This window comes from Aedes albopictus, chromosome 1 (genome assembly GCF_035046485.1).
Source record: "Aedes albopictus strain Foshan chromosome 1, AalbF5, whole genome shotgun sequence".
In the NCBI taxonomy this organism is placed as follows: Eukaryota; Metazoa; Arthropoda; class Insecta; order Diptera; family Culicidae; genus Aedes; species Aedes albopictus.
The window spans coordinates 266,461,502-266,475,428 of record NC_085136.1 but is presented as its reverse complement, the minus strand read 5'-3'; the positions used below and the strand labels follow the sequence as shown (position 1 = coordinate 266,475,428).

General features: G+C 49.1%; 2 protein-coding genes and 1 non-coding gene across 3 annotated transcripts in view; 1 reads left to right on the top strand and 2 right to left on the bottom strand.

Annotated features, from left to right (window-relative positions):
* The window catches only part of LOC115254039 (mpv17-like protein), a 32,500-nt gene extending 30,687 nt beyond the window's left edge, over positions 1-1,813 (bottom strand). Inside the window, exon 1 of the mRNA XM_029860469.2 lies at positions 1,250-1,813. The gene's annotated coding sequence lies outside the window, so the exon portion shown is untranslated. The remainder of the gene's footprint in view (positions 1-1,249) is intronic.
* The window catches only part of LOC134287396 (uncharacterized), a 340,969-nt gene that overhangs the window by 175,353 nt on the left and 151,689 nt on the right, over positions 1-13,927 (top strand). The gene's annotated exons all lie outside the window — the stretch shown is intronic.
* Trnaa-cgc (transfer RNA alanine (anticodon CGC)) lies at positions 2,433-2,504 on the bottom strand. The gene has a single exon. It is a non-coding gene; the product is annotated as a tRNA-Ala (tRNA).

The following is a 13,927-nucleotide window of genomic DNA, read 5'->3' as shown; positions in this document are numbered from 1 at the left end:
AAAAAAAAATTCCAAAATTATTAATCTTATTTCAAAAAATGCAAACTTAGGGGGGCGAAAATATTTTTCAACAGCTTCAAGGGGGCGATTGCTCTGACAAGTTTGGGAACCACTGGTTTAGGTGAAGTGTGTAAGGAGTGTTAATTGAAATGTAAGGCATCAACGTGGCAATGTAACCGAATCATCGAAGGCAGTGCGTGTAGTCAGTGGGGAGGATTCGGACAAGCGTTGCCTCTGCGAATGTCTTCCCCCGACTGAGACCCTATAGGCGGTAGATGTTGCACGAAGAAGCGCTCTAGGAAGCGCAGTTCTGTAAAAATTACAAGTCATTCGCATTTGAGTTGCCTCATCCTATCCTATTTTTTCCCACTGTGCACCGGTTCAGACAAACTGGTACTGAAATCGTCTCACCGCGCCATGTCCAGCTATGGTAGCGCGACAAAATGTCACTACCAGGTGGATGAGTGTCCCACCATATAGGTGGCAGTTGCTGCTGCTGCTGCTGCTGCTGCTGCTGCTGCTGTTGTTGTTGTTTGTCGCTAGGCTGTGTGCATAATTTGTGTCACACGTTTTGTGATTGGCCGTTTGCGATTGTTATCTGCTGGTTGGTGTTGCTACCACTACTGCCAGCGCCGCACCACCATACCCAACAACACCGGGGAGGCGGGCTATAAAATTGTTAACTAGAAAAGGGTAGGTACCTCTCCAGCACACAAGATTACCTACGACCAAACCAGGTGATGTCGCCAGCAATCAAGCAACTGTCAGCCGTTTGGCGACTGCGATGACGATGACGATGGCGTGGTCGTGATCGCAATGTTGCTTCTTGCGGCGGGTACTTCAGCTTAGGTGGCCACGCCGGTTCGAGGATCTAGATGAGCGGAGCTTCTGGTTTTTGTCTTCGCACAAAGCGACACATTAATCACCCTAATGAAGGAGTTTGCATCACCGGGCGCGGAATGTTGATGGATGGCTGGATAACGTGGAAGTGGGATAATTTTATTCATGAAATTTAATCAATCTTTTATGACGGTCGAAACTCCGTGTTATGATGTGGAGTTAGACAGCTGCTCAGGGCAAGGAAATTATAGATGCACGCAAGGTAGACTTGGGGATATTGAGCCAATGTGAATATTCGAACGTTGAGCTATTTTTATGAATCTCTTTTTAATGAGCATTTGCGTAAAAAGGCACAAGACCTACTGGGCCCTTTAAAATGTTGATCCAGAATTTACTAAACTAATTTTACCTTGAACTTGTTGAACTTTGTCAAGGACGCTCCTACAGTTATTGTCGTTCAAGGTCGTTTCCCTTTGCTCCAATCGGCTTCTGGTCGCTCTCTCGTCAAACGACCATCGGACAGCGCTCGACGTCGCGTGAACTTCTATTTTGAACCAATCCACACAAACGCCACCAGCTCGTCTACCGACACGGACAGACAGTAACACAACCAAGCCTTGACGTCACTGACGACGAGATAGGTGGTATTCTTTCGCTTGTATAAGCACCACAGGCTAGCAGGCAACGACGACGAAACAACGGACGCACATGAATCCCGGTTTCTCAACGCACTCGTAGCACACCAACAACAACGGATTACACTGGGTCACGACACACGACAACGCACAAGGACAGAAACGCGACTTCCGGACCTAATCAATCCGTGATAGAAAATCCTAATCCGGTGCCCACACCCAATCGTTGAGCACTGCCGAAAGGGACGTCGACGACGAGGATGGTAAATTTCGCACCTCACACCGGCAAGCGTGGTCGATCAATTCAATGCCACGACGGGGCGAACCGAAAAGCGGAACTGCGCTGCACTTGTCGGCTTTTAGAATTCGGTTAATAGTTTCAAACGGGTTGCGGCGAATAAGATCACGATGGTGATGATGACGAAGGTATTTACACGATGACCGAAAAAAGAACTACACGCCGCACGTGTCGCTAAGATGTGTTTGCCTGTAGGGAGCGATGCCAAAATTTGCATCATTGCGGTAGTAGTCATGAAGTAGGATGCAATTTCATGGTGTCTTTCTAAGGGTGTCCCAAGCTTACAAATTTGGGAGCACAAACCTTATTTGAACACTGTTACTCCGTCATAGATTGAAGTGAAGATTTTGCTTTTTTGGGCCACTCTAGTGCTCTGCTCACATCAGTTCATGCCGACATTCTTTTTTGGATTAGGGCCATCACCGGACCAGACAGACTACACACAAGCTGTGTGGTATTTATCTCGCAATTCGTGTGCGCATACTTGACAGCCAGTCAAGTGCATCGTGATCAGGTCCATGAAAGAAAGAATCGATAGACGTTCTCCCCATTACTTAAATTCAAAAGTAGTAAAAGCGAATCGAGTTGAGCTGTGTATCATTGTCGTCCACGCGCATCATAATTCTACAACTTTGCCACGAAAAAAATAAATCTTTCTCTGGAGATGCCGGGGATTGAACCCGGGACTTCTCACATGCGAAGCGAGCGCACTACCACTGAGCTACATCCCCTGATATGTGTGACGGGAAACATTTATTTTTTCACACGCTGCGTAGAACGTGAGTTTCGACCGTTAGAAATAACACACCAAAACGATGCCCATCGGTCGACTGCTGCTGACGAGATAGAAGAGTGGAGAGATATGGGCCAATACTGATGCGGTTTCATGAGTTGGATCGAAAAACGGGTAATTTACGATTTGGTGCTATGATCGATTGATTTCGTGTAATATTATTTTGCAAAGGCTTGTTGTTTTCATTACGCTAGAAATTGTAGAAATCACTGTACGATGAGTAATTCAAAATATGCCTTTTTTGTAACCATCCGCCCTTGATTTTTAAACAAATACATAAATAAGGAATATAATGCATTCTAATTCTTTGCTTTGAGCAGGATAAACGTAGAACAACCTTGCTATACAGATTCAACGGATAGCACCTGGTGAAGTCCCGGAGGAACCCCTGGCGGAGTTCCTGGAGGAACCTCTGGCGGAGTTCCTGGAGGAACCCCTGGCGGAGTTCCTGGAGGAACCTCTGGCGGAGTTCCTGGAGGAACCCCTGGCGGAGTTCCTGGAGGAACCCCTGGCGGAGTTCCTGGAGGAACCCCTGGCGGAGTTCCTGGAGGAACCCCTGGCGGAGTTCCTGGAGGAACCCCTGGCGGAGTTCCTGGAGGAACCCCTGGCGGAGTTCCTGGAGGAACCCCTGGCGGAGTTCCTGGAGGAACCCCTGGCGGAGTTCCTGGAGGAACCCCTGGCGGAGTTCCTGGAGGAACCCCTGGCGGAGTTCCTGGAGGAACCCCTGGCGGAGTTCCTGGAGGAACCCCTGGCGGAGTTCCTGGAGGAACCCCTGGCGGAGTTCCTGGAGGAACCCCTGGCGGAGTTCCTGGAGGAACCCCTGGCGGAGTTCCTGGAGGAACCCCTGGCGGAGTTCCTGGAGGAACCCCTGGCGGAGTTCCTGGAGGAACCCCTGGCGGAGTTCCTGGAGGAACCCCTGGCGGAGTTCCTGGAGGAACCCCTGGCGGAGTTCCTGGAGGAACCCCTGGCGGAGTTCCTGGAGGAACCCCTGGCGGAGTTCCTGGAGGAACCCCTGGCGGAGTTCCTGGAGGAACCCCTGGCGGAGTTCCTGGAGGAACCCCTGGCGGAGTTCCTGGAGGAACCCCTGGCGGAGTTCCTGGAGGAACCCCTGGCGGAGTTCCTGGAGGAACCCCTGGCGGAGTTCCTGGAGGAACCCCTGTCGGAGTTCCTGGAGGAACCCCTGTCGGAGTTCCTGGAGGAACCCCTGGCGGAGTTCCTGGAGGAACCCCTGGCGGAGTTCCTGGAGGAACCCCTAGCGGAGTTCCTGGAGGAACCCGTGGCGGAGTTCCTGGAGGAACCCGTGGCGGAGTTCCTGGAGGAACCCCTGGCGGAGTTCCTGGAGGAACCCCTGGCGGAGTTCCTGGAGGAACCCCTGGCGGAGTTCCTGGAGGAACCCCTGGCGGAGTTCCTGGAGGAACCCCTGGCGGAGTTCCTGGAGGAACCCCTGGCGGAGTTCCTGGAGGAACCCCTGGCGGAGTTCCTGGAGGAACCCCTGGCGGAGTTCCTGGAGGAACCCCTGGCGGAGTTCCTGGAGGAACCCCTGGCGGAGTTCCTGGAGGAACCCCTGGCGGAGTTCCTGGAGGAACCCCTGGCGGAGTTCCTGGAGGAACCCCTGGCGGAGTTCCTGGAGGAACCCCTGGCGGAGTTCCTGGAGGAACCCCTGGCGGAGTTCCTGGAGGAACCCCTGGCGGAGTTCCTGGAGGAACCCCTGGCGGAGTTCCTGGAGGAACCCCTGGCGGAGTTCCTGGAGGAACCCCTGGCGGAGTTCCTGGAGGAACCCCTGGCGGAGTTCCTGGAGGAACCCCTGGCGGAGTTCCTGGAGGAACCCCTGGCGGAGTTCCTGGAGGAACTCCTGGCGGAGTTCCTGGAGGAACCCCTGGCGGAGTTCCTGGAGGAACCCCTGGCGGAGTTCCTGGAGGAACCCCTGGCGGAGTTCCTGGAGGAACCCCTGGCGGAGTTCCTGGAGGAACCCCTGGCGGAGTTCCTGGAGGAACCCCTGGCGGAGTTCCTGGAGGAACCCCTGGCGGAGTTCCTGGAGGAACCCCTGGCGGAGTTCCTGGAGGAACCCCTGGCGGAGTTCCTGGAGGAACCCCTGGCGGAGTTCCTGGAGGAACCCCTGGCGGAGTTCCTGGAGGAACCCCTGGCGGAGTTCCTGGAGGAACCCCTGGCGGAGTTCCTGGAGGAACCCCTGGCGGAGTTCCTGGAGGAACCCCTGGCGGAGTTCCTGGAGGAACCCCTGGCGGAGTTCCTGGAGGAACCCCTGGCGGAGTTCCTGGAGGAACCCCTGGCGGAGTTCCTGGAGGAACCCCTGGCGGAGTTCCTGGAGGAACCCCTGGCGGAGTTCCTGGAGGAACCCCTGTCGGAGTTCCTGGAGGAACCCCTGTCGGAGTTCCTGGAGGAACCCCTGGCGGAGTTCCTGGAGGAACCCCTGGCGGAGTTCCTGGAGGAACCCCTGGCGGAGTTCCTGGAGGAACCCCTGGCGGAGTTCCTGGAGGAACCCCTGGCGGAGTTCCTGGAGGAACCCCTGGCGGAGTTCCTGGAGGAACCCCTGGTGGAGTTCCTGCAGGAAATCCTGACGGAGTTCCTGGAGGAACCCCTGGCGTAGTTCCTAGAAGAACCCCTGGCGGAGTTCCTGACGGAATCCCTGACGGAGTTCCTGAAGTAATCCCTGACGGAGTGCCTGACGGAGGTCGCATCATATCCAAACCAATTCTACACCATCGTACCACACATTTCGTATGAGTGGTACGCATTCATATAAATTACACACATCCTCCAGGGCCAAATTACAGCCAAATTCTGCCAAAACTTCATAACCAACCCGAGGGCCGCATCGGTAAATATACTGAGAAGGGTTTGCCATCGCAAAACCAGCGAAGAAGATAAATAAATTTAATATCCTCCCCGCGGGCCGTTCTATCTTTCCACCCCTTTCACCCAAAACCGCACCAAACCGCGTGCTAATAGTCGTAAAAATAAAATGTTGCATAAATGCGAATGTTTATGGATTCCTGCTGTGCTGCTTGCTGGTGCCCTCCCTTAACGACCACGAGTGCGCGCCAAAGATGCTTATAAACTAAGAAGGTACGTGTGCGTTATAGTTGCGCTGCACGATCTCGCCTCACCTCCCTCCGCGTGCGCGGTGGCCACGGAACGTAGGTTTTACTAGCGGCGGGTCGGGTAGACTGGGTATTCAATTTCCGAGCCTTTGCGGCTCGGCACGGCGCGGTTGCGATGCGATGGTTGTTTATGAATGAATACGGGGCCCATTTTGGCACGGTGAAATGTGCTGCCCGTGCCGAGATATCGGTTTATGAGGTGTAGCAAATTTCAGCGCAATGTTGCTGTTTGTACTTAGTGTGCAGCAGCAGCACAGAGGTCGATTTGTCGAAAACTGGAGCGTGCTATCGCACTAAACTTGGCTCGGTGCTAAGTTTATGGAAAACACGTCACTTGGGTGCATGTGCTCGTACGGCGGCGCGAGATAAGATGACTTCTCTTCATCAGTTTGGTCCCGTTTTACAATTCTCGGAACAAGAACGGAGATTACTCAGTTAGGCTGCTTTTTATGATGATATGATCTCCATGGAGTGTTATAAATGTCCAAATTGTTCAAGATTCTTCACGAGATTTACCAATTTAAACATAATACATACAGTATAATTATATTCATAAGAACGTACTTTCTGAGGGGCTGTCCATAAACCACGTGGTCTTTGTTTCTGGTTACACCTTTATTCAGGAACATCTGCCTAGTCAGTCAAAACATGTCAAGACTAGCCTCGATGTCCGTCTTTTTAGCTACTGTCGTTATACCATCTGGAACTGGCGCGTTATTCACTTTGAGCAACTTCGCTGTCGTGATGAATTTCTCGTTTATGGCCAGGGAAACCTGGCTTTGGCCGGTTTGACCATAGCGGACGGGACCTCATGGTCGTGTATCGTGGCGCTGAACAACGTTTCCACGACCTTCTCCAACATGGCCGGTGACGCGCCCTTCATTTTGGCCATGAAAACCAAAACTGCATCATACCAGGGGGTCGTATTGGCTGCCTGGCAGATATTATCGGACCGCGTCCGTCTGCGCACCTTGATCGTCTTGTTTAGTGTCAGTTTTACCAGTGTTTCGCTTCGTTCCAATCTATTCGGTGCGAGCTCTTTACATCCATCTGCTAGCTCTTCATCCACCAGTATCTACACTGGTGAGCGCCCATTCCTCGGAATGTAGAATTTATGTGTGAATTTTATCACGACTATTTCATTAATCGCATGCAGCAATTTACGATGATACTAATCCAGAAGCAGCTGAGTGATCTGGTGTTGTATTGGCAGAATTATGGGGTATCTAGTGTCGTAGCTTACGAATTGCGCTGCTGCGATGCGGTTATCGAAACGTACGACGCCGTGTTCATCCAGCCGTGGAGGCAGATTTGCGACCAAGCTGTCTTAGTCCAACGTCTTCCGCTGATCAGCTTCCGCTTCAGCATGCCTCATTAATGTTGTCACCTCGCCTCGTCCGGATACTGGTTTGTTTGAGCTATACGCCACAAGCTTCGTTCAGCTTTCTGGAAGGTGGAGAGCCTTGCTCGTCAGTACACCTGCGGAACTTCGGTGATCACCTCTTGCTCGCTTCAGTGCGATGTCACTAAAATGGTGTACGTAAGCGACGTTTCGCAGCAGTCGTGCTTCGAGAAACGATCGACATAAACTACTGAAACGGTCACGAGGTGCCCGGATATGAAGGCTGATCGCAACTCTTCCTCCGTTTCGTTCACTGTATCCGACTCATCCTTTGGCCAACTATTCTCCTCTTCATACAAAAAAGTTGGACCACGCATACATCCGTCTTACAGTTCAGAACTTTGTCCCATTTCGTCACATCGTCTGCAACATTTCTGTTTGTTCCCAGCCATCGCCACTCTTCGACCATCGACAGACTATCAGGATCTTGTTGACGCGGAAAGCGACGTATTGTCGCCACAGAAATGCGTTCGCTTGACTTTAACAGAGCGCTCTTCTTCTATTGTTCTGCGCAACCGTGCGCCGATGACCGCCGCCTGCCGCTTTTTACGGGGGATTTATAAAAGTTACAGGGAAACAATCTTTGTTTTGGAGGCAACCAGAGAGCACCGTATCTGCCCTTTGTCACGAATGCGAAAGTACGCAGCCACATAATATGCTTGTGCGCTGCCGTCTACAAAAATATGCAGCTCCCATTATTCGTAGCAGTCCGGATCGTATCCAGATAAGTGGCATTGCTGGATTTAAATCTTGTCTAAGTCCTTCAGTTCTTACAGCCATCCCACTTCACTTTTTCTCTCCAGACGTCCTGTAGTAGTATCTTTCCTTGGATAACCAGTGAACCCACTAATCCCAAAGGACCGTATATCCTTATAAGGAGACTGAGCATCATTCTCTTTCACCTTTCGCCAGTTCTTCACAGTCTCCTTACAGGCTGAGATTGAATCCGTATTGACTGTTCATCGTTAAGTATTTCACAGTGACCGGTTTGACTTCTCCAATCGCTTCTAGTGCCTTGGGCTTATTGGATACCCAATTTCGAATGTGAAACCCTGCTTTTTGCTGAACTTTTGCGACTTCTAATGCCAACTGAAGTCATTTTTCCTCGGTGGCGACGCAGCCCAGGTAGTCGTCGACATAATGCCTGTTTTTGATCGCCGGCGTGGATCAAAACTGGCCATTTCCTCATCCGTGACCACGTGAATGAATGTATCCCATGGACTGGTCGTCAGCTATCTGTTGACGAACTTTGTCGTACAGTAGTGGATTCTGCGCCAGCCAACGCTCGCGGTACTGCAATGGACGTTTGGCCATCGGACGTCTATCTGGTAAATCGATATCGTTCTTTTTCCACAGCAGACCTGCCTCGAATCTTCCATTTGCTTTCTGCACCGTCGTCGTTTCCTTCAGAATTTGTCGCGCTCGTTGTGTAGTAGCCAGAGGTGTCAGCTTATGAGTTGTATATTTTGAGAGTTTGGACAATTTGAAAGTCTTATCATACCGTGTGCGATTATCATTATTTTAGCGTGCACAAATGAATGCTTGTGAACGTGCTCTCAAAACGCTAACGCTAACTTGACATCTTGCGTGCGAGATGTACCAGAAACGTCAATCATGCGTAAGCATGTGCTGGATGGAAATTTAGATGTACTTCAGTTTAGTGAACAATTTCGTGGCAGATGGACGCATCGTCAGTTGAGTGCGGAGAACAAATCGGCTGATGGCAGACCAGCCGAAAAGCTCGGATACTACAGTTGATCCTCCAGTCCTTCCAAATTCGGAGCAACAGCCACATCCAAGCTCTTCACCGACAAAAATTTTTCGACGTAGTTGTGAAGATCCAGGTCGGTAGTTTCTGCACAAAACTCTTCACTGGCAAACGCGTGCTTGTACTGTTTCGCTAGTTAATACAGGTTGATCGACTGCTCCGGGAGCTTCAGGTTCTCAACGGTGTATATTTCCGTCAAGTGGAACATCCTTTAGCTCCCAGGTTTCAAAATACTCAGCTTCGCTATTTGCGTTGAAGGAACTTTCTTGTCGATTTCGTTTGTCCACTGTGTGCACAATGATAGTGCCTTGCCGTCTACTCCCAGTTCGTCAGTTATCGTTTTCTCCAAAAGGGTTGCTGACGACCCATCATCCAAGAACGCATGAGTGTCGATGACGCCCAATTTCCAATACAACGTGATGAGTAGCATCTTGAATCACGTCAACGAAACGGATTATGAATGGACAGTGAAAGTCTCGTTCGTAGCAGCCACGAAAAACAAAGGATTGAAGCGCTGTTTGTTTTGTTTCTTATTTTTGTATTTTTTGTTAGAAGTGAGCACCCATGAAAACAAAAAGAACGGAATCAATCGGTGCCGTAATCGCTTGTTTTCGGATAGGATGAATATGGGAGCGTGAGATTAATGATGGAACACATACCCTACTCGTGGGATTTGCACCTCGGGCAGCCTGTTTTATCCCTGCTTCCGCTGGAGTTTGCGTTAGACGACTGTTCGCTCTTATTAAACGATCCTGGCTTCTTCTTCTCGTACGTTGCATGTGTGTTCACGTAAGCCTTTCCCTTCGTCCTCGGCTTTTCCTCCTTCAGCGTAGATAGACAAATGTTTGTAGTCGCCAAACGTACGCAAGTTGACGACCGGTTGTTGCTCCTGATACAGCGCCCAGCTCAATTTGATATTGGCCGGCAGCTTGTCCACGAGCTCTTGCAGCCAGTGTTGGGAATACTCACTTGCAAAGAGTCATACTCACCTGCTAGTATCTCAGTTCAGAAGCATGCTATCAAAAAACGGTGTTTGAAGGATTTTTACATTGTAGAAGTAAAGGTCGCACAAGCATACCAAAGTCGTGAGAGAGCTGTGAGTATAAAGTAAATATAAATTCCACTAATTTCACTCACCTCACCTCACAGCTCTCTCACGACTTTGGTATGCGTATGCGACTCTTCTTTAATTCGGTAAAATTTTAGACAAAACTACACAGACAGACACAGCTTCATACACCATTTTTCGTTAGCATGCCTCTAAACTGGGATAAAAGCAAGTGAGTATAGCTCTTGCAAGTGAGTAGAGTATTCTCAGCACTGCTTGAAGCAGGGTGGGATTGGACAGATGGTTCTCCATCCCGATTGCCTTAAGATGTTCACACAGGTTTTGGACAACCAGACCAAATTGGACTAGCGTTTCCAGCCTGTCCACCTTTGGAACAGGAGTTGCGCGAACTTTGGTCACCATGTGGTGCACGATTTGTTCCGGCCTCCCTTACAATGTCTGTAGCGTGGCCGTGATTCGCGATCCCTTTGACGGATATAGCAGGAAACCGCCCACTTGCTGCTTTGCGGTACCTTACAGCAGTCGTTGTAGACGCAGCAGGTTCTTCGAATGTGAGTAGCCACACATCTGTTGAATACTGGTAGCTACTTTCGAATAGCGGGCACTCGGTAGAATACGGTTCTGTTGCGCTACATTTGCCTGTCTGAGATCTTAGTGTATCTAGGTCAGTTAGTCCTAGCTACTTAGTTGTAATTGACTCACTTCTTGTGAACATGCTGCAGCTCCGTGCGGTAGAAACGGTGTCGCTTGTTGAAGTTTAAATGCAGTCGCACCATGCAACTGGTCCGCTGCAGCATCTGTAGGGTCTAGCTCGAATCCAAAGTAAGATTCAATCCTGGATTCAATAAACCACGATCAGATGATGAACGGAAAATCTAATTCTTCAATTACGTGCGCTCTGAAACAGCGTCTTTATATCACCACGTCTCAGTCAATTCTGCTTTCCAAGTAGGTCCCCGACTACTATGACCGTTTCTTCTCGTTGCCCCTAACAACGAGCACATGTCTCGGGACACCGAAGCAAATCATCTACTCATTATTTTAGAACAACATTATCAATTTCCTACAATCCTCCTTTTGCTTTTTTATTCCATAAGTGTAAAATAAAGTATTTATTGTTAAACGCTTCGTTACAAAATCTCTTTCTGATTGTTTGTTCTTTATTTCAAGTGCGACCTATCTACAGTTTTGTAGCATTGGTCATTTTCTCCGCGAGTCTACCCTATTCCACAAACTTCTTTATACTGTTGCTCTGGTTCGCCCAAGTTGCTAGTTTGAGGTGACTAACATTGTTTCTACACTGCTGCCCTAATTCATCCGATACTCCTTTCTATTCGCGTTACAATGCACTCCTCGTTGAGAAAATCTGTATTTATATTTTATATGTGGGCCCATATAGCCGAGGCGGTAAACGCACGGGTATTCAGCATGACCATGCTGAGGGTGACGGGTTCGATTCCCGGTCGGTCCAGGATCTTTTCGTAAAGGAAATTTCCTTGACTTCCTTGGGCATAGAGTATCTTCGTGCCTGCCACACGATATACACATGCAAAATGGTCATTGGCAGAGGAAGCTCTCAGTTAAAAACTGTGGAAGTGCTCATTGAACACTAAGCTGAGAAGCAGGCTTTGTCCCAGTGAGGACGTTACGCCAAGAAGAATAGAGAATATTTTATATGTAACCTTTTATTGTTTTCTTTATTCATTCCATTTCCACTTTCGTTCTAATCACTGTGTTCCCCGAATTGCCTTTTTTCATGTATGTAGCAGTTTTTTTTTTTTCAAATGAAATTGTCATACTTCAGTCCAGCGTCCGATGTTAAAGCTGTAAGTAGAACTCTGCGGTATAACGTTCAGCTCTGTCATCTTACCACTTTTCTGTAAGCTGGCTGATATGGATGATTGTTCCCGCTCATTCTAGAACCCATATGTTGTGAAGATCGCATATAGCCCTTCTTCTTCTTCGTTCTGTTAGTCCTGTTACTGACAGAGATCGAGTGGGGATGGCAGCTGCTTATGCTATATCGCCAGCATATAGCCCTTGGATGCTATAATAATTAAAATTCAAATCTTTCCCATTTGCGCGAATCGCGAACAACAATCCACGAGTGCTGACTAACTTAACATGACCAACCAATAACAGTCTGCATAATCCGGAATCACTCATAAATACCTACAGCGCATTAGATCACATTTGAATATGAGCTTTGAATTCCATCACAGTAGGCATGTAGTACAATGGTATCCTAGACAACATACTTTACCACTTCAATTTTCAAAACAAGACACTTGCAAACAAACGTTTTCTTCTACTTCCATTTTTTTTTAACTCTCCCAGTTCTGGACAATTATGCTTCAAATGCAACATAATTCAATACAACAATTATGTTAGGCAAACTCTCCCAGTTTAGGCTCTGCCAACATGCAGCAAATCAGTGGATCCTCCCGGTCCGTTTTCTTCTAGCCTCCAAGTAAGTGGACTCTCCCAGCCCAGGCGCTGCCAGCATGCATTTTTTTTTAACTTTAGTGTACCCTCCCGGTCCGGGTTGTACTGCCTCTTTTGGGTATGGCATCGCATTTAAGCATTTCTCACATAGTGGACCCTCCCGGTCCGGGTTTTACTGAATTCCTTCAGTAATTACACCGCATTTAAGCAAATTACCACAGTGGACTCTCCCAGCCCAGGACTTTTACAACGCATTTAAGCAACTTCTCGAAGTGGACCCTCCCGGTCCGGGATTTACTGAATTCCTTCAGTTCTTTAACCGCATTTAAGCATTTCCTCAAAGTGGACCCTCCCAGTCCGGGGTTTACTGAACATTTTCAGTTATTACAACGCATTTAAGCAACTTATTTCAGTGGACTCTCCCAGCCCAGGCATTTTTTCGCTTATCAGCTTCAACTTTGCTTTTTTTTTGTTTTTTAAGCTTACCTAAGTTTATCCTCGTCGCCAGGTTGTAGGGTCTAGCTCGAATCCAAAGTAAGATTCAATCCTGGATTCAATAAACCACGATCAGATGATGAACGGAAAATCTAATTCTTCAATTACGTGCGCTCTGAAACAGCGTCTTTATATCACCACGTCTCAGTCAATTCTGCTTTCCAAGTAGGTCCCCGACTACTATGACCGTTTCTTCTCGTTGCCCCTAACAACGAGCACATGTCTCGGGACACCGAAGCAAATCATCTACTCATTATTTTAGAACAACATTATCAATTTCCTACAATCGCCTGTAGTTGAAACGCCGCAATGCCTTTCGACTGACCTACTTACAGCACCCTCCAGCTGTTGGAATGCTTCTTTACCATGTGCTTCACCTACTTGAACCGACTTCAGCTGTCCGGTTAGTAGACGCTCTCGCTCTTGAAATCGACGTAGCTGATCCTCCCGGGCAGACTACTCCTGCCTATGTTTCGTCGCCAGGACTTGGTACCGTAGATGGCTCTCTTTCAGTTGCCTCCTCAACGTGCTTTCCACTTTCTTCAGCTGGTGCTGTTCCAGACGATTTAAACGGTGCTCATTGGGCACTGCTCAAGGTTCTACCTCTCGCCTACGCCTCAGTTCCGTTTCCTGCTAGTGCTTCAGTTTCAGATCGCGTTGCCGTTGCAAAGCAGCCTCGATTTCGTGCAAACGGTTCTCATTGTTTTTGATGATGTTGTCTTCACGCTGCTGGTGGCGGTTACACGTCTCACGATGCCCCAGCTCAAACGGAGAGGGATTGGTCGGTTTTGCGATGATTTCAGGATTTGTTCCTGTTTTCGACTGCAGCTTCCGATGTTCGATGAGGTCGGCACGGATTCGTCCAAAAGCCGCACATACGGTTGAATATCTACCAACGCCAGCTTCGGAAGTTCCACCTCTGGGCTATCCCCAATCGAGATGCTCCCGAGCATCTAAGGTATGGAGGTTCGCTGCTTGTCAGCGCATGCTAAACCTTGTACAAGATTATCAACGCCTGCCAAATATCTTTGCAGCCCTTCAACACTGATTTCACTTCGGCCCA